General features: G+C 47.3%; 1 protein-coding gene across 1 annotated transcript in view; it reads left to right on the top strand.

Annotated features, from left to right (window-relative positions):
- The first annotated feature begins 661 nt into the window (after window positions 1-661).
- The window catches only part of LOC138468296 (beta-1,3-galactosyltransferase 2-like), a 574,221-nt gene continuing 568,882 nt past the window's right edge, over window positions 662-6,000 (top strand). The window contains exon 1 of the mRNA XM_069608784.1: window positions 662-886. The gene's annotated coding sequence lies outside the window, so the exon portion shown is untranslated. The remainder of the gene's footprint in view (window positions 887-6,000) is intronic.

Genomic DNA, 6,000 nt, shown 5'->3' with positions numbered 1-6,000 from the left:
GCCCCTCAAATGCTTTAACGCCTGTCTCTTGTGTCTCTTGGACTCCCTAATTCTAGGGTCAAATTGATGAGTATGTGGGACCAAGGGGGGAGAATACTGCCATTGGAGGCCACAGTAATGCCCCCAGCAATGCATTTGTCCAGGGGTCTCTCACCAGTAGTCCATAAGGAGTTATACCTCAGAAAGTTGGTCTCTCCTAGTTTGCAGGCCTGCTTCATGTAGCCCATGAGACGTCCATAGGTCCTATTTTCTAATCTACTAGATGGATCATTCCTAGAAGGTTTGACAGGAATCAATAAGGGCAAACTGTCACTATAAGTTCTCCTTTTACTCCAAAGGTGCACCAGGAGAAAAAACAGAGTGTGTACTGCCTTTCTAAAACCCGTGCAGGTTTTATTGCTGCTGAAACGTTGCCGCCGTAAGTTTCAACCAAAGTATTTTGCTTTGCTCACTCCCTCTGCCGGCGTATGTTAAATGAACGTTCCATTCATTTTCAACAGCGTACCTATATTTTCTTGCCCTTGTCAGTACGCTGTTACTTTAAACCTTGTTTGCTTCACTCGTGTCTCCGAGCGAAATGCAGCGACTATGTTGCAACTGCAGCTCTCCGTCGTGTAGCAGCTGCGAGACGTTGCTGAGCAACGCTTGTCGGGTCGTCTCTTACTCGCGGTTCTTGTAGCAGTGCGGCCTCGCTGCATCTGTTGTAACCTCGTCTTCGTGCTTGGCGGTACCACGGGGCTTGCCTGGCTCTTCTGAATGCTGCCACGAAGCCGCTCCTTCCCTGCTTGTTCTCGAATGGAGATTGCAAACCCCTAAGCAGATGGGCCGTGTCAACCCGTAAACGGCACTGCTGTGCCCGCTATATCAAAGCAGGATCAAGTTTGTGGTAAGTGGGGGCAGCTGAGCAGGCCAATGCTCGAAAAAAGAAAGTCTTCTGCGTACACAGAATAACTATGTTGCTCCGTCCGGAGTACCAATGAACTGATTTCTCGCTCCCTGGTGCCTCCTTTTATCCTTGTAGCTTTTCCTTAGGCCATGCATGTGTTTGTGTGGGCTTTTGTTGTCCCCCCGGCCCGCTGGCACCGACGGCCATTTGCACCTTGTTGTGCACCTTTGTTTGCCACTTGCCTTCTTCCTGCCTTTTCCTTTCTGAGGGCACCGCACAGTGCCTTGGCACCCTGGTGTGTAGCCCTGAGCCTCCTGCATGTGCTAAGAGCAAGTGACGGGGGGGGGGGTGGGCTTGGTGTTTTTGTGGCCTCAGGTTGTTCATGCTGCGTGTGGCAGCATGTGTTCTGTCCCGCTGTCCCCCTTGCCCCTCGGATTACTCTCTCGTGCTTTCTAGCTGCAGGGTGCCCCCTCCGCAGCACTGGTCATTGCCGCCCCTGCGTGCGGTCGGGCTTCGTTGCAGTCGAGGGTCTCTTGTTCTTGGCGTGTCTCTGGGTCACGAGTCTGGCTTTTCCTGGTTGAATTTCCTGGCAATGAATAAATACAGGTTGCATCCAGGGGAAGCAAGACAGCTCAGGATTAATAGTAACAAGGAACACACAGACCGTAAATGTAAGAGCACTTCCGGAATTGTAGGGGGCACTCCGGAAGGGGCGGCAGAGCGCTGTGACTAAGGTTGTGTCACTTTCATACTAGAAACTTTATGAGTGAGGAGTTTTTTTCCGGGGGACAGTTTGTTGCATTGCTGATGGGTGCAGATTCCCATCTTTCGGTCGTGCCCTGGGTCTGGTCTGGGCTGCTACACACTTCCTGAGACTGTGGGAGCTGAAGTGGTGTGTCGCCTTTTGGCCCTCCTGGCACTGCAAGGCCATTACCAAACTAGCGTGCAACATCTTTCTTCAACTCCGCCTGTCCACCTTTCATAATAATAAGGTTCTTTCTCCTTTTAGCCATCAATTAAGTGATGTTTATTCTGTACAGTGGACTTTAACTACCTCCTATATTCAGTACTTTGACATGCTCTGGAATCACTACTAGACAGCAACTGTTCACTCTCTAACTTACACATTTCTATGTGTTGCTTTGTTCGCTCTACCTTCTTCTTATTTACTTTTGTAATATTGTTTTCATTGAAGTCCATCAATGCACCGCAAGAATTGTACTGCAATGCATGTTCTCCTGATTTGTTTGAATGTAAGGATTGGCTCCTCTCATGGCAAGGGTAATGTCCTTTCTATGTAAACAATGTGCGCCACATAACTCTAAGACCATTGTGTCGTTTTGTTGTGGGTCCTTATGTATATGCATACTGTCCTTATTTTTTGTTTGCATACTTAAAATGATATGTACTACCTTAGTTGTGTAAATAAACACATGAACCTTTTTTGAGACTTAGGAGACCGGAAACAGATTTGTGATTCATTGCAAACCCAGCCTTATAATCTCTCTGCATGTGAGCACTATTCAAAAAACGTGCATGTTGGGTTCTTGGCGATTGTTACTAACACCAATTTAGCTACATCAGAATATTACAACATACTGCACTCAAGATATGTTCCAATTCTAAATCGGCGGCTACCACACCCCCAGTTATACACTGGCACCATGGCTGCCTCTTTATAATGGGGGTCGGTGCGGTGCCCCAGCATTCTGCACACGCCGCCACTGTCCTTCTACACAGCATCCCCTGTCAGTAAACATAACCAGGGGATCCCTGCATGACAGAGTCACCCTATGTCTGCAGGGGCAAGCGCCCCTGCAGACACAGTGTTGAATTCTGACAGATTTTCCCTGATCCGTAAACCAGCAAAAATTGCTCTCCAGATCTCGGACCAGGGGAAACCAAAGCCTATGTTCTCAGTGCTGGGAGACTAACTTCTGTGCTCAGGAGGACCCTGCTCCTTGTTTTTAGTTTTGCTTTTAGGCTCATTAAAGAGTGATTAACATTAGATGGGTGCAGACACAGCAGTGAGTGGGTAATTGGATGTGGCTGTGACATGTCCCTTATGTGGTGTGAATGTACGGTCATTGCAAATAGGGTTGCATAAAGCTGCATGTTATGCGAAAGAATGACTACAAGCAGGTGATTGAATCGTGCATTTTCATTCACAGTTTTTCTTTCAGCCTTGATAGTGCAGTTGTAAAACCTTGAGGCGATTGTTTTGGGTTCAGATGCTCGTAAAAATAGGCTTTCATTGAGGATCAGGAATATAAAGTTAAAATGATTCTCCTTTTGCTATGTTAATAAGCTTTTAAACTGTACTAAATCACCAGTGTAGTAGTTTTATAGTACCTACACAGATCAACATGCTACAATAATAGCTACATATTGTCATGTATTGTCACATTGGTTTGCTATGTGATGTGTGCACATTTCAAGTCATCTCTATAAAATAGAGTGTTACTTGAGGCATTTTACAAACACATTTTCCAGGCCTGCTTGCTTGAACTTAACCTTTAGTTCTGCACAGATCACTAGACAACACCCCCACAACACCCCCACCACACACAGGCGGTGGGTTTCCACAGTAAATGGTTGTCATGTTCAGCACTGCACAGGTACAAGGTGGCTCCGATTTGCCCTGGACATATGATGCCATGAGGGTTTTGGGTTTGGAGCCCAAACATATCCAGAAGAGGGCATTTAGGGGGTCCATTTTAAAAGCCCTTAAAGTGAAACCTTCTAAAGCAGCACTCAGGGAGGGGGAGAACAATCGACTTCCCTCCCTGTTTCCAGTTTCCAAATAATTCCAGACCTGTGTACAAAAAGATAAGTGCATGAAGAATGGGTTTGTGCGCATCCAAGTTTAAAATAATAGCTTGTCGTTTACATAGTGTTTTTTTCAAAAACGCTTTACATAGAACATGTGTATATACAATTATAATTACCCAATCGAAATTGGTACTCATTTTATCAAACTCAGACGGATGAAAGGTTGCGTAGACCTTGCCGGGATTCGACCCTGTGACCGGCATATTACACACAGATCACAGCGGTAAGTGCTTAGACTACTGAACTATGCATATTCTTTAGACTGTGTTCATGTTTTTTTTCGGCACAATAGTCTTGAGAGGGGGAAGGCAGCGCAGGCAAATCATGTTTAGAAAGGTCTCATGTTTTCTGTCCCTATGATCAGAGGAGGCGTAGAGAGGGTAGGGCCTGAGTGGGAAAGACCCACCCAAAATCTGTAAATGCCCACTCAGCAGAGCTGCGTGGGCATTTGCAGATGTTCATGTCACTGCGGTGGGCCCTTCTACATCAGCTTCAAGCCCCACTTGTTAGGCAATCCTGGCTACGCCTCTGATTATCAGTATGGAAGGAGCGACAGCAGCAAGCACAAAAGCAGCATATCTTGTTGAGGCAGGCCTCATGATTGTTGCTCAGCAGGCTGCATGAAAGTGTGTTCATGGTGTCATGGCTAGCATACATTGTTGAAGCAGGCCTCATGTTTAGTTGAGGCAGGCCTCATGATTGTTGCTCAGCACAGGCTGCATGAAACTGTGTTCATGGTGTCATGGCTAGCATACATTGTTGAAGCAGGCCTCATGACTTGTTGAGGCAGGCCTCGTGATTCTTGCTCAGCACAGGCTGCATGAAACTGTGTTCATGGTGTTATGGCTAGCATATATTGTTGAAGCAGGCCTCGTGATTGTTGCTCAGCACAGGCAGCATGGAAGTGTGCTCATGGTGTCATTGCCAGCATATATTGTTGAGGCAGGCCTCGTGATTGTTGCTCAGCACAGGCAGCATGAAAGTGTGTTCATGGTGTCATGGCTAGCATACATTGTTGAAGCAGGCCTCATGACTTGTTGAGGCAGGCCTCGTGATTGTTGCTCAGCACAGGCTGCATGAAGGTGTGTTCATGGTGTTATGGCTAGCATATATTGTTGAAGCAGGCCTCGTGATTGTTGCTCAGCACAGGCAGCATGGAAGTTTGCCCATGGTGTCATTGCCAGCATATATTGTTGAGGCAGGCCTCGTGATTGTTGCTCAGCACAGGCAGCATGAAGGTGTGCTCATGGTGTCATTGCCAGCGTATATTGTTGAGGCAGGCTTCGTGATTGTTGCTCAGCACAGGCAGCATGGAAATGTGTTTAACAGTTGAAATGCTGGCATATGTTTTTGAAAACAGGCCACAAATTATTGTTGGGCGGAGGCAGGATGAAAACGTGTTTACAGTCGCAAAGCTGGCTTCTCCTGTTGAGACAGGCCTCGTGATTTCTCTTTGAGACAGCCAGCATTAAACTGTGTTGCAAAATGACCCTTTGTGCAGATGAGACCTGGCGTCCACTGGAGTGTGTCACGTGTTCCCCAGTGAACTGATGTGCATATTCTATGAAACTCACTGTAAATAAAACTTCAACCAATTCTGTAAATACTCATGGGAGAGCCTCAACCAGGTTGAACCGTACACACTTGATCCGTTTCGGCTTTGTTCAGGGTTGCTCACTGTAGTAATTGTAATTGGTTAGTTTTAACGCAGTTTCAAGCGGACACTCGGGAATCGAACCTGTGTTGCTCCACGTAGTCTTTTTGCCAGGCGAGCGTGCTGCCCCTGAGCTATCCTCCCGAGACATCTGAACATTCTAACCATTTCGAAGAAAACATTTATGTCCCACCACTTTAAAGGCCAGGCCCACCCACTGAGGATTACTTGCACTGGCCGGGATTACATGTTAACGTCGGTCGGTCGTAGAGCTTTTGTCTGCCTGAACACTCGTGTTTTGTCTCAGTTTCCGACCCTAAATTGTTGGACAGTATTATACCAGGGAGGGCAAGTGACGCAAGACAAGGAGTAGCGTATTCCGCCATTTTATCAACCCGCGCTATTGTCCCGGATCTCCAATCTCCCCTTATCTGGTGGCAATCTGAGTCACGCCGCTGCCATATCTTTATGCCTCAATAAAATGTGCCAGCGCTCGGGAGACATCTGATCTCCAGGCTCTGTGTGTGGAGGATCCGCTGCAGCCGGCAAGCATACACAAGACGCATGCCCTACACGCCTAGCACTGGCAGTCCCGCCCTGGCATCCAAAGCAAGGAAGGAACGTCCTG

Source organism: Ambystoma mexicanum, chromosome 4q (genome assembly GCF_040938575.1).
Source record: "Ambystoma mexicanum isolate Mex_15411 chromosome 4q, UKY_AmexF1_1, whole genome shotgun sequence".
Taxonomy (NCBI): Eukaryota; Metazoa; Chordata; class Amphibia; order Caudata; family Ambystomatidae; genus Ambystoma; species Ambystoma mexicanum.
The sequence above is the reverse complement of the archived record's forward strand: the minus strand, read 5'-3'. Positions and strand labels throughout refer to the sequence as shown.